Source organism: Sander lucioperca, chromosome 20 (genome assembly GCF_008315115.2).
Source record: "Sander lucioperca isolate FBNREF2018 chromosome 20, SLUC_FBN_1.2, whole genome shotgun sequence".
NCBI classification, from domain to species: Eukaryota; Metazoa; Chordata; class Actinopteri; order Perciformes; family Percidae; genus Sander; species Sander lucioperca.
In genome coordinates, this window is record NC_050192.1 from 16,544,211 (window position 1) to 16,569,676 (window position 25,466).

General features: G+C 40.1%; 1 protein-coding gene and 1 long non-coding RNA gene across 3 annotated transcripts in view; both read left to right on the top strand.

Moving 5' to 3' along the window:
• The window catches only part of LOC116053447 (scavenger receptor cysteine-rich type 1 protein M130-like), a 49,589-nt gene that overhangs the window by 16,651 nt on the left and 7,472 nt on the right, over positions 1–25,466 (top strand). The window lies entirely within an intron of this gene.
• On the top strand, positions 187–1,690 carry LOC118493944. Its single transcript, XR_004895985.1, has 2 exons — positions 187–303; positions 1,194–1,690. It is a non-coding gene; the product is annotated as an uncharacterized LOC118493944 (long non-coding RNA).

Genomic DNA, 25,466 nt, shown 5'->3' on the forward strand with positions numbered 1-25,466 from the left:
AAACAAGCCATTCTTTAATGTGGCCAACTGTTTAGTACCCTTCTTTTTTTTTTACTTTCTTTAAAAGTATCGGTTCAGGCACCGTTAAGGCACCGGCACCGGTACCGTTTTAAAAGTACCGCTTTAGTACCGGTATCCAAACCAAACAATACCCAACCGTAATATTGACTCTAGATTCAAATGTGTGATATTTTACACATTATACTCAGCTTCATATTTTAACTTTGCACTATTTTAAGTTTTGGATTCTCTTTTCTTTAATGATTTTCTTTTTAAACACATTTAATGAGCGTTGTTGGAGGGGTGCGATGTCATTTCTCCAATGCTCCATTGTTCCGACCTCTCAATAACTCGAAAAATTCCCTTTGGTTCTACAGCCCACTAGTCCGACGTATTACAAATCCCACTATTATGGCTAAGCCTAAAACTTAAAGCCACGGAGGGGCTGCTATGCGGACTTAAAACAAACAAACAAACAAACAAACAGTCTATGGCTAGTAGACTAGCTGACGCGCTCTATTGTATCTGACACCGCTCAATAGTCTCCTGTTGATCTCACAGACTCCAAAGTCATCATTGCGTTTTGCTCGGCATTTATTGATCACAAAGTTCTTAATATCAACGTACAAGAAACCATGTGTCCATCAAGCTCAAGCTCCAAACATTTCATCATACACATGAGCGTTGCGCACTGTAACAATTTGATGCGGTCAAAAAACTGTTTGTGCTCCTTCACTTAACAGCACCCCTAGTTGCCTGATGAAGGTTCCTACCTATATAGACTTCACTCATATGCCTACCAGTGCCACCAGTGGACAATTTGTGTCCTACACCCAAACCAATGAAAATGGCTCTTACACCCACTATGGCCACGCCAAGACCCGCCCTTCAATAGCATTTATTGGCCAGGCGTCCATGCTTACGCGAGGTAACATAACCCCATTTGTACAGGTCCTATGCCCTGACCAATCGGCTATCAACCTTAACCACTCGAGGTCAAATGCCTAAACCCAACCAACCAATCTAGCTGCTTCATATGGGGAAGTCTTGGCCATAGTGGGATTTGTAATTTCGCCACCAGCGGGACGTCTGACTAGTGGGCTGTAGGACCAAAGGGAATTTTTCGGGTTATTAAGAGGTCAGAACACTGGAGCGTCGGAGAAGTGGGCAGTCCCCGTTGGAGGGAGCCCGAGATCTAAGAATTTCATTTCAATGATAGCTTTTCTGTAATTGATGTGCATATGACAAAATGACTAATTAAAGGCTCTCTTACATATCGTTGCTGTCAGGCGAAAAACTTGTATGTCCAAAACTGTTGCTTTTCAGGAAATGAAAAAAAAAAAAAAAAAATGCTAATTTGAAGACATTTTATTGAGCTATTTAGCTTTGAAAAGTCAGATGAAACTGCCTCGTCACTGTTTAAATATTTAGAAAAAAAACCACAGACAGACAGACAGACAGACAGACAGACAGACGTAAAGGGGGACAGATCGCTTTATAAAAATATAAGATACAAGGTTTCTGCCCGGCAGCGACGATATACGGAATACCAAATGCATGATATTAATAATATTTTATTACTAGTGAGTAGTTGAACAGAAGAATATATAAACACAATTATTCTCACTTTTTTGTTTGGTTTTACCACTGATGCTGTTTTTTAGTTTAATAAACTTTAATACAAAAGTCACTGCTTTGTTTTATTGATTGATTTTATGACTTGTTACTTTTTTTTAATTTATTTTTTTTATCCGAGGTGTAGTCGGAAGAGATGCGTTTTTAGCCTTCGGCGGAAGATGTGTAGGCTTTCGGCCATCCTGATATCGATGGGGAGCTCGTTCCACCATTTGGGAGCCAGGACAGTGAACAGTCGGGATTTCGTTGAGTGATTAGTTCTCCCTCGCTGTGAGGGAGCAGCCAGCAGTTTGGCTGATGCAGAACGAAGTTGGGCGGGTTGGGGTATATGGTTTGACCATGTTCTGGATGTAAGCGGGTGCTGATCCGTTCGTGGCCCTGTACGTAAGTACTAGTGTCTTGAAGCGGATGCGGGCCGCAATTGGTAACCAGTGAAGAGAGCAGAGGAGAGGTGTAGGGTGAGAGAACTTGGGGAGGTTGAAGACAAGTCGAGCCGCTGCATTCTGAATGAGCTGCAGGGGTTGGATGGCACATGCAGGCAGGCCAATCAGGAGGGAGTTGCAGTAGTCTAGACGTGAGATGACTAGAGCCTGAACCAGAACCTGAGCCGCCTTCTGCGTTAGAAGGGGACGTATCCTTCTGATGTTATGCAGCATGTATCTACACGATCGGGTGGTTGCAGCAATGTTAGCAGTGAAGGAGAGTTGGTCGTCAAGTGTTACACCCAGGTTTCTAGCAGTCTTGGTGGGGACTACTATAGAGTTGTCAATTGTTATAGTCAGGTCTTGGGTAGGAGAGCCCTTCCCTGGAAGGAAAAGGAGCTCAGTCTTGTCGAGGTTGAGTTTCAGATGGTGTGTGGACATCCAAGAAGAGATGTCAGTCAGACAGGCCGAGATACGTGCTGCTACCTGAGTTTCAGACTCAGAAAAGGAGAGAATTAGTTGGGTGTCATCTGCGTAGCTGTGATAAGAAAAGCCGTGCGACTGAATGACAGACCCGAGAGAGTTGGTGTACAGAGAGAATCTTTAGGTTTTTAACAATACAGCAGATTCATTAATCAATAATAATATTTACATAAATAAAGACATTTGCACCATAACGTGATGCAGAAAAGGCCCAAATTGTTGAAGAAAGATTCACCAGAATGCAGGAAATGAAGCGTTTGATGCTCTAAATTTCCTGGGGGACGACCCAGACACCCCGGTTATTATTCGTCCCCCCAATGCTGAAACAAATGTTTTTGCTTGACAGGTGGAGATCTGTACAAACCCCCCCAATGTTGAACCCAAAGTTACGTCCTTGTGTACTCAACATAACCTTAATCACTGCAGCAGTATCTCTCCTGTGCAGAGCAGCAGATATGTGTTAAAGTGATACAGGTTTGTACATGTGGATGGTGTAATCATATTCTGGTGAAAATAAGAGTTTAAAACTTGTTGAACACATGAATGGACAGTGGGGAAATGGAGGATTCTGCAGGAGAAGTTTGATATGTTTCTATATAGTATTTGATATATTAATTCCACTTTACCAAGTAGCCATTATGGTCACATTTATCTTACATTTGTATATTTGTTGTAATTGAAGTTAACTACAGCTGCCATGCACCTTTCAAGTCAGGAGCTGAGTGTTTAATATTCAAAAGATAAGGAGGCTTCACTGCTGAGACTGCTGATCAGAGAAGAGGATGACAAACTGGGATAAGAAACTGATAAATGATCCTAAGGTCCGAATTATCTCTTGTCACAAACATTTCCTTCTGTCTTTTAGAATGTCTAAAAGTTGACTCGTGTACTCTGGATCTGCAAACCCTTGTAAGTAATGAGTAGGATTTTAAAATGCATTGCATAAGAAACTGGCTGTCGTAGTACTCAGGGAACGGTGGACCCAAAAGCAGAGAGAAGGCAGGAGTTTCGTCGTTTGAGAATTTATTAACAAAAACAAGGTTCAAACAAAAGAGGAGTCCCAAAAGCAGTCGGCAAAACTGATTTCCAGAACGACGAAAAAACACAGAACAGGATATCAAAACTGGAAATAAATGACAGCAAGGTAAACACAACACGCGACAAGAACAAAATGATCTGACACAGGACAAGGGGAAGACAAAGACTAAATACACAGGGTAATGAGGTAACAAGAGGCAGGAGACACAAGGGCTGGGAAACAGGTGAGAAACATCAGGCAATCACAAGGGCGGGAAAACACAGGAAGTAAAACTAGACATGACAGCACAGAAAACCAGGGCATTTCTCAATCTCAAGAATGTAAAGAACGGACTTGTGTTCTTGGGGAGAAGGTTCTTGCTGGTTGTTCTTGGAAGAATGAACCTGCAAGTTCACAAGCACAGAAAACGCTGTTAACAGTTTGAGATGTTGTGTTCTTTCTGTTATTGCTCAACACCCCCAGCACAGAGGCTACCTGCAGGGCTCCAAAATAACAGCTAGAAATAAAAACCACAACAATATAACCACTTTGTATTAAAACAATTTCCGGACAAGAAAACCTCATAATGCTACAACTACTGCAATAATATTGAAAAATAAAACTTATTGAGCTTTAATTTTATTGTTTATGGTTTAGCTCAAACACCCCTTACCGATCCCTACTATTGTTAGTGTATTAGTTTAAGTCCTATGTGTCCCTATTAGTGTTATGTGGAATTATCATTTCTATATTATTGTAGTCCACTGTAGGCTATATGCCCAGGGATAACAGATGGGAATTAGTAATTAAAATTATAAAGGTTGGTGTCTCCCCTTTAGTCTACATAACATGTCATAGAATGTTACCACTTTATGTACAACTGTTCATGTATCATACAAACTGAAACTCAACTTCTAATAAATCAGAAAACAAATACACCAACAAAAATGTGAACTAAATACTAAATCTAATGTATAGCCTATGGCATAATTTAAACAAGTCTCCCGAAGAGAAACAGGTATATCTCTTTACCCCGCCTCTGTCTGCTGCGCTGTGTGTGTGTGTCTGTGTCTCCGAAAACTTTAGAGCAAATTGTCAATTCGGCAAAGATTTTCGCAAGAAGGCCTATATTTGAAATCTAAACCGTTTATTTCTCGCCTAAACTGTTCTCAGAAGTGAATTTAGTGATGAATAAGATAGCGAAAGTTGTTAAAATTGTCCCGTTTTTGGTCTGTCTGTGTACCGGAACCCCGACCCTCACTGAATGCCATAATGAATGTTAGGATACAGGTGATGCCAAGTTCATACAAGTTACCAACCAATGCATCCTCGGTAAAATGGGCGTGTTAAGAACATTTCCGGGAATCTTAACTGTTCTTGGTGAAATGCAAACTTTTGTATTGGGACAGTACTTTGGCAACACGAGATGACGTTTCACAGGGACACAAGAACACAAGTCAATAGAACAACACAGATTGAGAAACGCCCCAGACTATCACAATAAAACAGGAAACAGAACATAATACAAAACAAGACCATAAATTACACAATCACAACGAGACAAGACAACCAACATACCAGATCCAAATTAGAACAGAAAACAAAGCAAAATACCGAAACCATAACACTGGCAACCAATGGAAAGATACTAAACCGTCTTTAAAGCAGAAAAACAATACACATAACTCTTTTAAATGGGGCTAAGTTATAATTTGAATGATTTCCCCTTCAGGCTTCACACTTTTGCCGGTGCCGTGCCAAAAAGTGAAAACTGTCAGTGGGAGAGTGTTTATACACTTCCACAACTTACATGAAAAACTGTGTGTTTCTGGATGTATTGGCCCTTCAAAAAGGTATTTCAACAGGTAAAGTTCTGAATGGGCTATGATCTGTCAGATATAACCCTCAATCATTAAATCAATATATTTTGAGGCAAAAACAGCCTTTCAAAAACAAGGTAGGAGCTGTGATCACTTTTTGGCAAATGCAAAAGTTTATGGTTGTATTGCGTCTTTAAAAAAGGTATTTCTACAGGTAAAAAGTTCTGGGTTGGCTATAATCTGTCAGATAAAAGCCTTATGAATGAAATCAAGTCATTTTGAGGCATGAATAACCTTGCAGTGACAAGGTAGAAGCTGAAATTACATTTTAGCAAGTGGTAAAAAGGACTGGATTGGTTATAATCGAGGGCACAGGGCTCTCCCGCAGACATCAAACACTTTGTGGCACAACATCTGTCCACAGTCCAGTTCTAGTAAGTAAATGGTACTGCATTACCTGAAATTATCTGATGATCTTCAGCAGTTATTGATGAAACATTACGAGAGGTCACTTGAACTAGCAGCTTCCTGTTGTTGAACGGAGAAAGCACACGAAACCTGATGAGGAGATTAAAAGATGAGAGGAAACTGCACATCTGAGGAGAGCTGAAAGACACATATAAGATCAAGAGACAGTACGTGAAGACGACAGAGTGGCAGGCGAGACACCAACTGGACATGGGTCGTGTACTGGTGCTGTTCACGTTGCTCTGGAGCTCAGGTAGGACTTCAACCTGTTTAACTACAGTACAGCTGCCCACATAACACAAGTCTGGATTGTTGTTGTTTTTTATGTGCTTTTTCTATATACTTTGATTAGTTAACTGTCAATTGTTTCTGGATGTTTGAGTTGAGGACAGCTCCGCTTGTTATCGTAAGTGCAATAAAAAGTTAAAGGCCAATAAGTAGTAGCCTACTTTATCAAATCATGAGTGAATGTGAATGTGTGTCATAGGCCAGGATGGGAAATTAACCCTCTGAGGACAGAGGGCCAAATGATATCTTTGCACATTGCTCTAGGAGAGATTTGGGCCTCACTATACAGAAAGCTGAGTTTGTTCTGAAAATGTTGATATGACACACATGGGAAGATGGCGGTGCGCACCTGTGGCAAGGCAGGTGCTACCTGCGCCATCCCCAAGCTGACAGATGACAAACCTGGTTTTTGTTTTAAAATCAATGCCAAACAAGGGGAAATTCTTCCTTGATTCATAAAGCCATAGTCATAAGTTATATTTTTACCCTTCTGATTTTATCTCCGCGTTGCTGTTGGACAACAAACCTAAAACAACAAAGACAAAGTAAACAGTATGTTATTACCTTCGATCCACACAGCCAGTTCGTTACCTACTCCATGATATTGAAAGATGGTAAAGCGACTTCTCCGACAAAGCGGCTTTGATCCACGGAGAGAGAAAAAACTTCTCAACAGCTGAGGAGATCAGTTGGCTATCTTGCTATCACTCTCCTACTCGCAGGCGATGTCCACCAAAACAGTGGGCCTAACTCCAGCTGTAGTGGTGGCCCACAACTCGCCACTGTATCTACCGGACAAGGTAGGCCCACTGTCAATTTTGAACTGTGCCACTCCATGACTGAGATGCCCCAACGAAGTAATCCACCGTGCTCTATTTTGTCGTTTCTGGCAAATGCAATTCCAGCCCTTCCAACTATCCCTAAAGTGCGTGATAAATCACCCATTCATAAACAACGCAACTTCCTACTGTTTCAAACAACAAATAATGCAAAAGATTTATGGGACCCGCACGCAAAACCTAATGGGTTACTCGGGGGACATTTAAACATCAGAAGAGTTACTTCAAAAACTGATCAACTCGAAAAACTACTTATGGACTCAAATCTGGATTTTCTTTTGTTTGTCGTTTGTCGGTCGAAATACTGGCAGAGGAGGTGGACTACTGATGTATGTTAAAGACTGTATAAACTGCATTGAAATTGAACTAAACTGTATGGATATTGAATGTATGGCAGTAAGAATGATTTTATCTACTAGCATGTCATTTACTGTTATTTGTATATATAGACCCCCGTCATCAAATAGTATGTTTTATGAACACCTGAGAACATTTTTTAAGAATTTGACAGAAACAAAGAGTTGATTTTGGTTGGAGACTTAAATATTAATTGGACTGAGAAGTCAAAAAGGAAAAAACTTAAAGACATAAGTCAATTTGACCTCACACAATTGATACAACGTCCCACCAGGATCACCCCATCATCTCAGACACAGATTGATCTTATATTTTGTAATAAACCAGAAAGAATAACTAAAACATTCAATTTTCTGACAGGGCTATCGGATCATAATCTGACACTGGTATCATGGAAACTAACAAAACAGAGGTTCATATACCAGCAAGAGAGTAAAAAGGTCTTAAACATTATACCAAAGAGGTTTATCAATGAATTTGAAAGCCAGTTGAATCAACTAACTTGGAGTGAGATCCTGTCCACAGAGGACTTAGAGGTTGCTTCTAGGAGCTTAATGACTAAGGTTAATAGCGTTAAAAGTGAGTTCAGTAAAAGTGTTATACATTCTAGAAAAAAGCTAAATCTGCCCTGGCTTAATGAACAAGTATGGAATCTAATGAAGCAGAGGGATCATGCACTGAAAACTGCAATTAAGTCAGGGTTAGCCCATCATAGGAGAACTTTTCAACAGCTACGTAATAAAGTTGTAAATTAATTGAGAAAGGCAAAAGCAAAGTTTTTTATTGATATTATAAATTATTCTAAAGGGAACAGTAGGCAAACTTGGGAAAACATCAATAGAGCCTTAAAGAAGAACACCAAAAAAAGAGATAAAGAGTTTGAATTACAAGTACCAGGGAACCTTAACTAAAGACAAAGATCAAATTTCTTCTATGTTTAATAGTTGTTTTATAGATTTGGTTCAAGATTTGGCACAAGGCTTTGGTCCAAGAGGGAAGGTCATTATACCATCAAATGATAATATTCCACTGTTTAGCATCTCCGAAGTGCTAGAATCTTCCATAACTAAAATCTTAGGCAAGTTTAAGAACTCTAAGGCTAAAGATGTTTTTGATTGTGAGTATAAAACCATCCTCTGTACTCCAATTGCTCATCTGGTAAATCTATCCATTAAACAAAGTTTTTTTCCCCAATGCCTGGAAATCAGCAGTAATAACCCCTGTTTTTAAAGCTGGAGATGCAACTAATATAACCAATAATAGACCTATTAGTATCCTCCCTGTTGTCTCCAAAGTAACGGAACGGATAGTCTGTGACCAGTTGCAGACATTTTCCACGGCACCCTATGCAGTTTGGATTCAGAGAACATCATGCCACAGAAACAGCTTTATTGAGCAAATAAAATCCAGCCTTGACAATGGAGAGTTTGTTGGGGCTGTTTTCCTCGATTTTAAGAAGGCGTTTGATATAGTGAATCATAATGTTTTGTTATCCAAACTGTCAAAGATTAATTTCTCTCCTAATGCTCTGACATGGATGGAGTCTTATTTAGATTCTAGAAACCAGTGCACCAGGATTAATGATAGATGTTCTACTCCTTTGCTAACTGCACTACGGGCGTCCCTCAGGGATCTATTTTAGGACCAATTTTATTTAGTTTATATATTAATGACCTGCCTTTGATTTGAAGTCCACATCCAAATGTACGCAGACGATACAGTTATCTATACCCATGCAAAAACAAGAGAACAAGCTGCAGCAAAACTTACTGCAGTACTAATCAAAGTATCAGACTGGTTAACTCTCAGCTGTCTTACTCTTAATGTAAGCAAAACAGTGGGCATGTATTTCTCTATCAAGAGGAATGTTACACAACATCAGCCTGATATCTGTATTATTGGAGAGGTGATACATATTGTCGACCATTTTAAGTATCTGGGCATAATTATTGATTCTAACTTAAGTTTTAAAAAACACATAAAAAAGATATCTAATTGTGTTAGAGCTAGTTTAGCTAAATTTAGACATACGATACCAGTTACCAATAGTTGCAGCTAAACTGTTTTTGCATTCAACGATCTTCTCACATTTAGCTTACTGTTCTAGAAGCTGGTCCCATGCAGGTGGGACAACGCTAAAACCCTTATGTACTCTTTACAAACAAGCTGTGAAAGTTCTTGACAAAAAACCAAGAAACTACCATCACTGCACAATCATAAAAAAACACAATCTATTAACCTTGACAGTTTTCTCTGTTTTGCAGATATGTCCCTGATGTATAAATTGACCCATGATCTTGCACCACCCCCACTCAAGCAATGTGTGTCATTTTGCAGAGATAATATAAGGGTCTCCAGGGCTTCTGTAAGAGGTGACTGTTACACTCAATTTAGGAAGACTAAATTTGGTCAATCAGCTTTTTAATTTACTGTAGTGGAAAAGTGGAACTTAATCCCACTTCATATTAGAGATTGTGCAAGTCTCAGCAGTTTTAATATGTCCTTAAAGACTTGGCTGAAGGCGAATCAACTATGTGATCATTGATCTTTTTATAATATGGAATGTGTATTGTATACTGGTTTATACGTGATGTAATGCTTGTTATATGTTGTTTGTTGTTAAGTTTCTATCTGTTTTGATAGTATCGTTTGTATTGTTTATATTGTCCTTTTAGCTCCCTTGCCCAGGGACCACAGATGTAAATTAGCTGTATAGCTAACTCTGGTACAGGGCCTGAACTGTGCATGGTCCCTGACAAATGAACTAATAATATAAAATAAATCAAATAAATGGGGATCAGGTTATATGCAAATACGAATAATATGTAAAATCGAGAAAATGCCCTTAGACCTAAGGCCGGCTGCACACTGGCTGCATGGCATGAGCGTGGCGTTTCTGTTGCATGTCAGTTGTGTGGCGGCTGCGTGGCGTGCATGCTATGAATGAATGAATGAATGAATGAATGAAGAAATTTATTTCAGACATGACAAAAATAAACCAAACATGTATCAAAGATGCTAACTATAAAAACACCAACTTTGCCATATCTGGACCAAAATTAAGACTATAAACGCAAAACTTTAGATTCTTGTTTGCCATAACGCTCTGGAGGTCCCCCACACATTTTGCAAACATTGGCCACTAGGGGGCGCTACAAGTACAAAAAGTTTATATCTCATGAACGGCTCATCCGAGTTTTACAAAATTTGGAGGGTACCATCTAGGGCCAATTCTGAGGCCACCCCTACAGTAAGGTACTGATTGGTCAAAGTGGGCGTGGCCTATGGCGACAAATATACGACAACTCACAAAAATTGGCGCCCACATAAACACCTGGGAGCTTTGCGAGACTGTACAGCGATTTGGCCCATACCTGTAAGCGGGCTCCATAGCGCCCCCCTAATGCGTGGAAGGCCTTAACTTGGACATAGTTGCTCCAATCTTCACCAGATTTAATACACATATTGCTCTAATCATTGCGGACATTCAATCATTACCTTCATTAGCTCCTCCCAACCGGAAGGCGGCCATTTTTAATTTATGCATTTTTCATGTGTTTTACATTCTTTCAAACTTGTCCCAGGCCGTGATTTCAATCTTTTTGAATCTTTGCAGGTAGCATCTCTTGACCCTCATGCCGAAAAGTTATACAAAGAATTTTGATAGTTGAATAAATGTTAACAAAATTAGTTATGCAAATGTTGCGTTATCTTGGCAACAATTATTCCAATTTCCCCGAAACTTGACAACGTTTTTCCTCATGGCTGGTTTAGCATCTGTGCCAAACTTGGCGGCAATCGGCCATTAGATGGCGCGGTTTTCATTTTTTTTAAATAATCAGCAAAATATCGATATATGGGAAACCTACTTTGTCTAACTACTCCTGGGGCGTGGATCCGATCGGCACGAAAACTTGCATATAGACTCGGAGGACCCTCATGACAAAAAGTTATCAAAAGAATTTTGATAGCTAAAACAATGCGCAAGTTATGGAGGACCAACTTCCTGTAGGTGGGTGTCGAAACAGGAACGTTGTATCTTGGCAAAAGTTATTCCGATTTCCATAAAACTTAGAATGTGTGGTCTACATGTGATATTGAGCTGCCCCCTATACTCTAGCCACACCCATGTACACAGACCACTTTAATAACTTGTGAACCGCAACGAGTTCTTTTTTAATTGGTGACGGTTTGCCCTGCCCCAAATGCTTAAGTGACGCCCCCTTTAATAACTAATGACCCATTTCTTGTACACTATTGTATGAAGTATCATTGAACTCAGCAGAGAGTTCACTTTTCATTGGTAACAATTTGCAGTGTCTGAATGCCGCGCAAATGCACGGCCGCAAGGAGCGTCCGCCAGTACCCAAGGGGCAAGGAGCGAGGGCCCGTTCATCGCTGCTTGCAGCTTTATTATTATTACGTCAAATGAATCACCTTTTTGAGGGGCTTAACATACTCAAAAACTCACCAAAGTTGACGGTTGCATCAAGCCTGGTGAAAACTTACGTATTTTAAGGGTTTCGGGAATAGGCGCACAAAAATGGCTCGCTAGCGCCCCCTACAATGTTAAAATTTTTTTGCCCCTGTAGTACGTGTAACGTAGACTAACAAAATGTGATACACATATGTCAAGACGTACAAAAAAACGTCATTGGAGCCATACCCTAAACCCAAAAGGAAGTCCGCCATTTTGAATTGAATGTTCGAAATTAGTGCGATTTTGGCCATTTCCACATGTCGTACTTTAACGAACTCCTCCTAGAGATTTCATCCGATCAACTTAAAATTTGGTCTGTGCCATCTTAAGACTTTAAAGATGAAAAGTTATTAAAAGAAAAACTTTTCGTCATAGGGCATGGCCGTGGCGGGATGGCCGTTTTGTGTGTTTCGCCATTGAAACAGGAAGTGGGTGTAACTTGAGTGTCCAGTTGGCTCGAAACTTTTCAGGATTCATAAGAGTCCAACCCTGACGACATCTACAGGCCGATATTGGCTCAAAGTCATAACGCCCCCTAATGGCAACAGGAAGTAGGCCTAAAAGTCAAGGTGCTATACTTTAACAAACTCCTCCTAGAGATTTCATCTGATGGACATTCAAATTTGGTCTGTACCATCTCACCACCTTAAAGATTAAAAGGTATTAAAAGAAAAACTTTTCGTCAAACGGTGTGGGCGTGGCGGCCATTTTGAGTGTTTAGCGATGAACAAGAAAGTGGCTGTAACTACAATGTACATTATCATATCTGCTTGAAATTTCTCACAATCAACAATAGTCCAGGCCTGAGGACACATACAGGCCAATATTTACTTTTGGTCATAGCGCCCCCGCTAGCAACAGGAAATCAGCCTTATATGACAAACATCATCCGATTTACATGAAACTTAGAATGTGTGACTTGTGATACTGAGCCGGCCGCTATACTTTAACCACGACCATGTACTCAGACCACGCCCCCTTTATGGCTTTTGAACCGTTTAAGGTAGAATCTTGTGTGAGGTATCATTGAACTCAGCAGAGTTCCTTTTTTATTGGTGATGTTTGACCCGCCCCCTATGCGTTAGTCACGCCGCTTTTCATAACTAATGACCCGTTTGATGTAGAGTCTTGTGTGAGGTATCATTGAACTCAGCAGAGTTTCTTTGTCATTGGTCATGGTTTGGCCCACCCCCTATGTTTAAGCCACGCCCCCTTTCATAACTGGTGACCCATTTAAGATAGTCTTGTGTCAGATATCATTGAACTCAGCAAAGACTTCCCCTTTCATTGGTGACGATTTGCCCCGCCCCATATGCTTAAGTCACGCCCCCTTTAATAACTAATGACCCGTTTCTTGTACACTATTGTGTGAGGTATCATTGAACTCAACAGAGAGTTCCGTTTTCACTGGTCATGGTTTAGGCTGCCTATGCTTAAGCCACTCCCCCTTTCACAGCTAATGAACTGTATGACGTAGAGTTTTGTGTGAGGTATCATTGAACTCAGCAGTGAGTTCCCTTTTCATTGGTGACGATTTTCAGTGTCTGAGTGCCGCGCAAATGCACGGTTGCAAGAAGCGGCGTCTGTCAGTAAACCCAACGTGCAAGGAGGTGCGAGGGCCCGTCCAACGCTGCTTGCAGCTTTAATTATTATTATTATTTCATTTACCACATATTTGTATCTCATTTATATTTATCACAACCATCTTTTTAATTTGCTCATTTCAGATGTGATTACCTCCAGAAGCTGCTGCAAATCCTCACCAGTACAACAAATATTTGTGTCATCTGCAAATAAGACAAATTTTAGAGATTCTGATGTTTTACATAAATCATTTATGTAGAGAATAAAAAGAATTGGCTCCAACAGATAGCTTCTCAGCCAGTTCAAAACAACCCCCCTGATACCATACCGTTCAAGTTTACAGATTAATCTGTCATGATTTATTGTATTGAATGCCTTCTTGAAATCAATAAATATCCCAGCTGCATATTTGTTTTGGTCTAAAGCATTTGTGATTTCTTCAATAAGCTCAATAACGGTTAAAGATGTAGATCTGTTGGGTCTAAATCCGTATTGACTCTCATCTAGTATGTTGTGTTTATTGATGAATTTGTTAAGACTGCCAACAAAGAGTTTTTCTAAGATTTTGGAAAAGTGGTGTTTGTCTTCAGTTTTGGACAGTGGTATGACTTTTGCAATTTTCATTTTACTTGGGAATTTACCAGTTTGAAATGATAAATTGATATACGTTAGTGGTTTTGCAATTCCCTCAATTACTTTTTTTTAACTATTCTCATGTCAATATCATTAGAGTCAGTTGAATTTTTGTTTTTACAGTTATGAAAAATCTCTATAATTTCCCTCTCTTCCACTGATGAAAGAAACATTGAGTAAGCATTATTTTCAATGAAATTGACATTCTTCTCGTCAGGAGAATCAAGGATTTTTTCTGCCAGTTTTGGTCCAAGATTTACAAAATAATTATTGAAGCCATTTACTACATCATCCATATTATTAATAATCATATCATTATTAATAAAGTGATGGTAATAATTACCTTGTTTAGAACCATTACCAATAACACTATTTAATATATTCCATAAACCTTTAACATTGTTTTTATTAATATTAATAATTTGCAATACTATTCTTTCCTACAATTTCTCATAATACTAGTTAGCTTGTTTTTATATTTCTTATACTTTGTTTCTACCTCTTTGTTTCTATTTTTATGAATTCTTTATATAGCCTAGTGAATTTTTTTTTTGCAGGCATTTTGTAATCCCTTTGTTAACCATGGTCTATCTGAATATTTATGTTTTCTATTGATTCGTTTAAATGGTTTTTATCATACAATTTAAATACCCCTAAGAATATGTCACTTTATCAAGGTTTTCTTCATTATATAGCTTTTCCAAATTTTGATTTAATAATTCATTTTTTAAAGCGTTTATTGCCACGTCTGTCCGTACTCGTCTGTACTCAAATTTAATCTCCTGCTTTTCCTTCTTATAGTCATTATCAAAAACTGTAAACACTGGTAGATGGTCGCTGATGTCATTGATCAGTAATCTACTTATTGTATTATTTTCTGTAATATTCGTAAATATGTTGTCAATCAAAGTGGCACAGTGAGATGTAATCCTGCTGGGTCTAGTAATTTTTGGATATAGGCTTAAGCTGTACATTGTGTTTATAAAGTCTTCAGTTGGTTTGTGGTTATTTGGATTAAGCAGATCTATATTGAAATCCCCACAGATGAACATGACCTTTTGATTTGACATTGTAAACATGTCTTCCATCCACCCCTTGAATAGTTCAATATTGGAACCTCGTGCTCTATAAATACAGCTAACAATTACATTCTTCTTCTTTTCGATGCAGATTTCAATTGTTAAACATTCTAATAAATTTCCTATTGCAGTTATCATTTCCTCTAACACCTTAAAATTGAAGTTTTTGTCCACATACACAGCCACACCTCCTCCAGTCTTGTTCTCCCTGTTCTTATAATTAATATCTAATTCAAAGTCCATACCTTTTTCAGGATTAATCCACTTTTCCGAAATTATGTTAAACGGTTTTGTGAATTGACGTAAATATTCCTTAATATTGAGAACATTTGCATACAGACTTCTACTGTTGAAATGAATAATTGATAGTTTCCGATCTGTGTTGATGGTGTTGTTGTACTGATCATCGGCGTAATAGCTGGGAATAGCATGCTAGAAATAGGGCTGATGCCTATTTTTCACGCGACACGCAAGCATGTTGGAAGCGTTTCCAGGCAAAGTAGAATACACATACCTGCAAACTCAGAAGGGCTGAAAAAGGTGCCCCCCCCCCCCCCCTCTAAATGATTTATTAAAAATGTAATAACAATAACTTATTTCACCAGTAAATTCCTGTTAACGACAAAAAAAAACACTGGATGGGAAAAGGGTATTTTACAATTACTTTGAATGCAGCATGAGGCTGGTGAGGCGAGGCGGAGTCTGTGTTGTTTTTCAGACAACGGCAGCTACAGTCTGGTGTTACAGTCCTCTCCAGTGAAATACAGACACACTTTTACACCGTTTAGCTGTCAGTATTTTAACCGTGTTTATTCCAGCAACTAGCTAACGGTAGGCTAACGTTACCTGCTGTCGAGTGTAGTGTTACCGTAACTAGCGTCCCGTGCGCCGATGTTTCAGTTCCCTCTAACATCCGTTTTCGGAGCATCAGAGAGAAGCGCAGGCATTTAAGTGGCACCTAAATAAGGCAACGAAATCCGCGTTGCTATTCGGTCCGGTAGATAACGGTCGTTAAGCACCGGGTCTCGGACTCCCCCCCCCCCAAATAAAAACTCTTCGGATCTACACGATTCACGTGGATGACATTTTCCCATTTAAAACGGCGATTTGCGCCGAAAAGCGACTAGTTTGCAGGTATGAATACAAAGATGTTTATATGTCATTTTGACACAAATACATTTAATAAATGACATTTTTATGTTTGAAAGGCTCTAGGTTTTGACATAAATGCAGATATAAATGTAATAATAATAAATAACTAGAACTGCAAGCAGTTATGACGGGGTCCAAACCTTCGATGCCAGTCGCCCCTGCCGCCCCGGGAAGCTGCGCCACTCGCCCCCGATGACCCGGGGAGCTGCGCCAAAGCAGGATCTAAAGCATTACGTGGGGGGGGGCAAACATTGGTGAATATTGAGAGGTTTGATCTGCAAGGTCTGCGATACGGTGTGAGCCACGACGTCTGCAGTACATTGCTGTTGCAAATGTAGTGGTTAACAGTTAATCTCCATGCATACACAGACTACCTTTAACAATTCTCTACAATAAACAAACTTCTTAATCCCCCTGACCACAGGGGACAGCAGAGAGAAATGAGAGCGTGACTGAGAGGGTGGAGGGGGGAGGCAGGTGTGGTGGTTGAAGGAGCAGGAGAGGTTGTCAGGTTGTTGTAAATGGTGTCATAGGCGCTGATTTATGTTTTCCTCCGTGGGTGGTCACAGGCGCACGCCCTTTAAAAAGAAGTAGTCAAAAATGGTTTGCATTTCAGAACCTTATGAAATGGACAGCGGCCGACGCGAACACACACGCCTATTAACTTGATAATTAAGCCGTAAAGTAGGTTTCATCTCAGGACAGCGCTACTTCTCACAAATACAGATAGGATTGGAGATGAAAAGTTTAACTGACACGTAACCGCGATCAGCTTCGTGGGAAATTAAGAATCAATGTCACGACATAACCAATCACACTATGACAGACGCTCCACTTAGCACCAGCTGCAATGTTTAATTTTAAATGAATGTAGCCTACTGGCAGTCTAGCACACGTGGGTGCTCAGTATTTTCCGTGGGTGCTCGAACTCCGGAGCACCCACGGTATCGGTGTGTACGAATGGTGTTGATTTTGAATTGAAAAAGTGAGAGAAAACAGTTGCATTTGTCCACTGTGAAGGTTGTAGAATCTTTGTCAGGTGGGTTAAGAAGTTTGTTTATTGTAGAAAACTAGGGGAGCACGCGAAAGCAAAAACCAAAATGTAACGGTAGGAGGTAAACATCAGTAAATATTGAGAAGTGTGTGCTGCAAGGTCTGTGGGTTAGGGTTAGGGTTATGTCATTAACAGTGATTGAGTTAAAGTGCCAAAACATGTCTACGTTGATTATAGTGCCCCCTAATGGCCGATCTTGGCCAAATTTGAAAGTTTCGTGTTGATTGCATTTACTGTGGCAGAGATATTGCAATTGCAAATTTCCCATTTAAATGCATTGAGTTATTGGCCAAAACAAATAAACGTTGCTTATAGTGCCCCCTAAAGGCTGATCTTCGCCAAATAGTGGGATGTTGAAAAATGATCTCAAGTTCTTTGCTGATAACATTTAATTTGGCCGAGATATGATGATACGTGTGTGGTAGCTAGCTATGAACATTTGTTTGGTCGTCAAATGCGCATACCTTAACGTAGCAAAATTCCTTGAGTAGACTTCTTGCAGACTCGGGCTTGGACCCCTAATTATCGATTTTCAAATATTGCACCTGTCAATACAGAACAAAATATTCTGTAGCCTATTTTGCCGTCAATACTGCCGACGTTGTCTATTTTGGGCCGCAACAATCCCAAAAAAAGGCCGCAAGATCATGGATGGATGGTTATTATGGAACCCATGCAACTTCTAGGACAGGGTTTCCTAGACTCATAGAGCTTGTCAGTCTGTGTGGGAGCATAATGTATATATTCTTATTCTTTATTTTATAAAGGACAACACACATTAATTAACATTTCTGTGAATGTGCCAGTATTAGCCAGCCGGTTAATTTTCAACTATAGTCCTTTGGCCAGATGATTTTAGACAAGAGCAACAAGAAACAGCAATTAGTACAGGTTAAACTATACAGACAGAAGTCAACAAGACACCATACAGACAGCTATATCAACAAATAAGCTTTCTCAGTAAGCCATGCAGAGCTACAGGAAGCAGCAAGACATTAGCACAGTTACACATCAACAGTAGGCTATCCCCAACAGTATATACTGCATATATGGGTGTAGTTTCCAATTTTTCAAACATGTTTGAACTGATGAAGATCTAAGTAGGATTGAAATGTTGTCAATGAACTTTTGTTGCTTGGAGAAAGTGTGCAGGCGTTACCCTTTCTTCACTGACGCTGCTTTCTGACTGTGATGTGATGATGACTCACCTTTAACCTAGAAACCTAAGCCAAAAACACAGACACACACAAATACTAGTTTGGTATTTCCCCCCTGGTGGTTACAGCTAGAAAGACAAAATGTTGACCCTGATAAAATATTCAAAATAATATAGGCCTATATATAATTCTTTAGCAGGCAGAAGTGTCTCTTTTGCTACTAGTTTATTCAAAACTTCTCTCTAATTCCACCGTGAAAACTAAACACACAGCATAATGAAAACATATAGACCATATTAGCATTCTACTCGAAACATAAACCATTCACCAGTAACAATACAGAAATACAAAACAACATACCTCGTTGGCTGCATGCTACAAAGAAGGTCTCTTTAATCACTGACATTACATTAAAGGCTCTTTTATTACCATTGTCAAACTTTCACAGGACCATTTAGTCCGTGCTTGCTGCTAGCTTGCTGTTGTTTGTTGTGGGTCTTTCACGTGCATCCCAAAGAGCCTTCAAAATAAAAGTACTTTGAGTCTTACCAAAATAAAAGCAATTTAAATACATTTTTAATTATGACATTGGTTGTTAACTAATTATACATCATGTTATGAAGTAATTGCAACAATTACAATATATTTGATTACAATTATATATAAAATAGTTGTTTAGGGGAATAGAAGTCGAACTCTTTTGATTTGTTATTATTAACCACTGTGTTATTATTCCTTACAGTTGATTTATAGAATAGTTGGCTGAATAACTCATGTGGTTGATTGTAGAAGTACCCAAAATATGTTTCAAGCTTTTTAAAATTCTGTTTTCAAATTTCATTTTTTTAGGAACAAAATCTTAAAACCGGCATAATGCAATTCTGAAATATTTAATCGTCTTTACTTTATAATTACACCTTAATATCGGCTAGTTTATCTTATTTCTAAATTATCTTTTATTTAAGTTAAACTTGGATTCAATTATTTTTAGTCCACCTTCAAATACAAAATGTATGAGTATTTTTTGTAGCATTGCTACTTTAAGGATCTAAATACAAAGCCCCTACTCACCCAGAAAATGATCAGATTGTGATACAGATTATGCAAGCAGCTCATAGCGACCCAACAATTAGGTTTCTTGTTAGCCGTAAAACTCTTGTGGCTGTAGTAATTATCACGAGAGCAGGTTTTAAACCGTCAGTTTGTGAGCCCTCAATGTGTTTCAATGGCTTGTTTGAATAATAACTGTAGAAACTGTAAAGGATGTTTCTACTGTAATCCTTCTGCCTGACCTGTCCAGAGCAGGATACATTTTTCATTTATTTATGTTTTGCTTTAGGATTCCTCCCAGGTATCCAGACAGAGGAACAAGGTAAAACGGAGAAACTAGATATAAATGAAGAATTACACAGGAGATTATTTTACTAATTACTTCTCGTTGCAAAGTAACTCCTGCACATTGTCTGACTTGCAAAGATACATTTAAAAAGGTTTTACAGGGTCAGCCCTATGTTCCCACATTTCTAAGATTTGTAGGGTTAGTGTTAGGGTTACATTCCATCTGTAGTCCATTGCTACTGGATAATAGGTTGGGTGTAAATTTTTGAAAAAAATCTTAGAAAAGGAACATAGGGCTGTGGGAACATAGGGCTATGGGAACATAGGGCCTAATTTTCAGTGAAAAAAAAAACTTAGAAATGTGAGAACTTAGGGCTGTGGGAACATAGGCATGCTCCCAACGTCACCAGTTATTAAAGTTATCTTTGCAAGTTAACATTGTGCGGGAGTTTCTTTTAAACCATTGACCTACTCGTCCCTCTCCTACACACCTGTCTCATGTAATAGATGTGCAAAATATTTCTCTGTACTAATTACTCTCTCACCTGTGTTCAGATATTGATGATATCCGGTTGTTGGGAGGATCCAGCCGCTGTTCTGGTGTGCTACAGGTGAAGCTCCAGGGAGAGTGGTCAGTAGTGGATGACTATGACTGGGACCTGAAGTTAGCAGACGTAGTTTGCAGACATCTGGACTGTGGCTCTGTGGTTCGAACTTCATCAAAAAGACGTTCATACTTAGACTCTTTTATCAGAATCACACCTTCCTGTCTTGAGTCTGGACCTAGACTGAAGAAATGTTTAACAAAAAGGTCTCTGACTGAGGCTACCAGTTTGGAGATCATCTGCTCAGGTAACAACAATCAGTAACACAAAAACACAAATTCCAAAGCAAGCTCAAAAGTAGGTTTGTTGCTGGAGGCTCATGGCTTCAAACCTTCCAAGATATTCCTCTTACATCAGCCACCAGAAGGGGACTGTCGCTGAACTGGCCTGTAACAAAGCATTATGTAATAAAATTAAAAAATGTAATGCATTTGTACTTCATTATGTAATAACACTTGCATTATGTAATAATTTGCCACATGTAGTAATAAAACCCTGCTACAGAGCTCTGTGACGCCAGGTGGAAGTTGTAGGTAGCCGATACAGAGTCTCTTAAGAGTCAAATAAGCAGTAGTTGGTAGTTCAGTTTACCTGATAAAGGGGGCTTTGAGCCAGGTACAGGGCACCTGAGTTGTTGGTCATTTTGGCGGACATTAGAATTAAGTTTAGACGACAAAAAGTGGGCGTCATGCGGTTAAGTTTAGGCACCAAAACGAAGAGTTAATATTAGGCACCAAAATGACTCAGTCGGACACAGGGGCGATTCTAGGATCAGACCTTTAGGGGGGCTCAGCCCCTAATGAGAATGTGACACGGATACAATGCCTTGCAAAAGTGTTAACCCACCCTGCTAAACCAGTAATTTCATGAGCCAATAATCTCTAAAATAGTTATTGAACAACAACGTCAGGGACGTTTTTTGACACTATGATGGAACTAAACCTGACACTTTATAAGTCACAGTAATAACGGCCAATTTGACACAATGTTCTAACATTCAGCGATTTTAGTTGCTTACGTTTCAATATGGGTTCTAATCTGAGTCAAGAAATTACCAACTTCTTCTCTGGTGACCACCAACGTTAAACTTTACGACAGCACTCCTGCTCTCCCTCTGACAGATTAGATAGAAACTCAGCCAAAGGCTGGAGTCTGGCACAACCACCTACGATTGGCCAACACTACGTTTCTGTTAACCCTTTCATTGACGGGGTTACAGGTGCATAGCATCGGTGACAGCCACACAGGATATTAAACCTGTTTCAAGCCCTTTGAACCTGTAATTGTGTGTCCTCTGTCACTAATAGACAAGTTTGCAAACTCTAACTTGAACCCCTAACATTTCTTTTGTTTTTACTATTATAATTCTTAGGGGGGCTGAGATGAAATTTAGTCTAAAAAGGGTCTAAAATCGGCAATGGTTGGACAACTCATGATTGAAATGTTTACTATAACAGCAGAATATTGTCTTTGGCATCCAGACTCCGACATCATCAATCTCCGCAGATTGGGTTTACATGAGATATTGGAGAGTGATGATAAAGTAGCTTCCCCCTGGCTGGAGCCTGCAGGTGGATGCTGGGGTTTAGAGAGCAGTTAGCAATACGGGAGCAGGGCAGCAATGCCATTGATGAGCAGCTTAAATAGAGCGCCACATGTGTATACAGCGGTGCAGATCGAGTTGCCTGCCTGAACTAGCTCGGAAGCACCGCCCCATTTAAGGAAAAAGATCGGATTGGATTAAAACACTCCCAAGGAACACGCATTTCCTGTGTGAAAATCTTGTTTTCCCATGGAAGCAAACTCCAGACAGCTTTCAAGCTCCCAGACTTGAAAGCGCTGTTTTATGACCCAAACATCCACCCTGACCTCCCCCCTACACGGCCCACAGCGTTCTTATACAGCAGCAGTTAATGTGGTGCATACAGTGAAAAAATAATACATAGGAATAATAGTGCCTTACTTTTCGTAGCCATATGTACGAATAGTTCTGGTTTGGCAACATAAGGCCCAATCAAACAGAGAGCACGTTTTAACGGCCTTGTGTCAGTGTTATTTTGCCATGCCATATACTTTTATACACTTTCAATTCTCTGTCTGCATATTTTTCTGTCTTTCTTTCTCTTTCTCTGTGTGTCTGACTCTCTCTCTCTTCTTCAGACTCTGTCAGGCTGGTGAATGGGACTAGTCTGTGTTCAGGCAGACTGGAGGTAAAGTCTAACCAGTCTACCCAGTCGTGGTCCTCAGTGTGTGAAGATGACTTTGACCTGCAGGATGCAGAGGTGGTCTGCAGGGAGCTTGGCTGTGGGGCTCCTTCAGTCCTCCAGGGGGCGCTCTATGGAGACATGGAGGCTCCAGTGTGGACCAAAGAGTTCCAGTGTAGAGGCCATGAGTCTGCTTTGCTGGACTGTGACAGCTCAGAAAGAAACAACAGCGCTTCTGGCAAAGCTGTTGCACTCACCTGCTCAGGTAGAAGAAGAGCTGTAGCTTTGATTTGAGTTTCTATTTTGATAAATGTGGCATGATCTATTTTTACCAATTACTCTTGTCTGCTCAGAGCCCGATAATTTCCAGTTGGCGAGAGGATCCAGTCGCTGTGCCGGTGAACTGGAGATGAAGAATGAGGGAGAGTGGAGTAAAGTGGATGTTAGAGATTCTGCATGGAATCTAAAGGCAGCAGATGTAATGTGTAGACATCTTGACTGCGGCTCTGCTGTTTCAACAGGGTGGAAAAAGATGAAGTTGTACAGAGGAACATGGTGGATTGGATCAACTTGCCTTCAATCCAAGTCTGCAGTTAGGGAGTGTATATTAATAAAGTATTCCACTTCCACTTCCAACCTGGAGATCATCTGCTCAGGTAACACCACACCAGGCAATACTTTAGCTATAACTGTAATCTCAGTCTTCTCGCTTGCATTTACATTTCTCACAGATGCTTTTGTTCAAAGCATGTCCAAATGAGGTACCATCCAAGCTACAGTAGATCCAGGAGATGTCATCAAGAATAAGAGCTTAGTTTTATATTCCATCTGACAGTGCCACATGGTTGCAGATGCATGCAGCAATGCATAGGTTTATGGGAAATGAAAAGGCAGCATTGAGTAAGTTATCTTATTAAGCCAGCAATGGAGAACTACGGCTGTATGTACCCGACTCAGAATTAAGTCAGCTGAATCAGATTTGGCTGTTCAATACGAATATGAAAGCGCTGTGTTTTATGACCCACCCATCCACCCCGACCTTTTCCCTAAGCAGTCCACAGCACTTTGATACAGCAGCAGTGCATGTGTTACCTACAGTTGTATGGTTCATGAGCGGCCTGATACTTTGGACATTTTATGTTTTGGTTGGGCGACATAGGGCCCCGATCAGACAGAGCGCATTTTATCAACCTTTGGCGGCTTTTTCAAGAAAAGTGAAGTGTTTTGCTTGCTGCTTTTGCGTTGCCCTGAACGCCTTGAGTTGAAAAAACTTCAACTCAGAGAGAAAAAGTGCCCAAAGCCAGAGATTTGGTGGTTGCCTAGCAAGAACAAAAACATGCAACTGGCAGCGCTATTGTATTTTAAGGTGTTAGTGTTATTTTGCAATGCCATACTTGTATACACTTTCAATTCTCTGTCTGCATGTTTTTCTGTCTTTCTTTCTCTGTCTGTCTCTCTCTCTTCTTCAGACTCTGTCAGGCTGGTGAACGGGACTAGTCTGTGTTCAGGTAGACTGGAGGTAAAGTCTAACCAGTCTACCCAGTCGTGGTTCTCAGTGTGTGAAGATGACTTTGACCTGCAGGATACAGAGGTGGTCTGCAGGGAGCTTGGCTGTGGGGCTCCTTCAGTCCTCCAGGGGGCGCTCTATGGAGACATGGAGGCTCCAGTGTGGACCAAAGAGTTCCAGTGTAGAGGCCATGAGTCTGCTCTGCTGGACTGTGACAGCTCAGATAGAAACACCTGCTCTTCTGGCAAAGCTGCTGGACTCACCTGCTCAGGTAGAGTAGAGGAGCTGTAGCTTTGAATTACTGGTAACATTTTATTCGAAGTGTGCAAAAAACTGACATGACACCGGTCATGAACATGAACAAATCTTTATGAATGTTTGACTGTCATTATGTAAAATATGACACTTTTAATGCAAAGTTAAAACAGTTTAAGATGTTTGTGTTATGACGATTTGAAAGTAAGCAAAACAATATAACCTGGCATATTGCACTGGCCAGTTTTGAATCACGGCTATGCACTGAGCTCCTCTCTCCTCTCTCTCTCTCTCCATCTGTGTGCATTCATGTCCCATTAATGTCATGTCCCATGTTACTAACTTAGCTTCTTGCCCGGAGCCCTTGTGCTGTCTCACCTCTTCTTTCCATGGATTGTGGTGGCACCTGGATCGTGTTTGCAGCTGCTGCCATGGTCCTGCTTGACAGCCTGCTACGCCCTGCACTTTTACTGCTATTATTATTAGTCCTAGTTCTAATATCTTTACTGTTACTATAATTGCCACTCTTCATCATGCCATTCCATTATACCCACTGATATAATAATTATGAGTCGTATTTCTGAATCTCTTTCTCTCTAACCGGTCGAGGCAGATGGCCGCCAACCAAGAGACAGGTTCTGTCTGAGGTTCCTGCCTGTTAAAAGGAAGTCTTTCATACCAAATGCATGCTCTTGTAGGAATTGTTGGGTCTCTCTAAATTATAGAGGTCTAGAGCTACTCTATCTGTAAAGTATCCTGAGATAACTCCTGTTATGATTTGACATTATGAATAAAATTGAACTTAACATTAATTAGGCCTGCTGTGACATATTTATAACAGGTTATGTTGTCTAGGTTATTAACACAGAGATTGTTGGTCTTGCTTAAAGTCATTGGATTCCCTTGGCTGTCCTTGCACAATCCCCACATCAACTGGTCTGACAACACAATTTTGGGATGGAGCCCCATCTGTCTGTCCTCATGCCTCAAGTCTGCTATTACTCCTGCCTCTCCTTCTCAAGCCATTGAAGAATTTCCTGATTTATCTGGGGTTCCACGCAAGTATTTGGACCTCAAGCCTGTGTTCA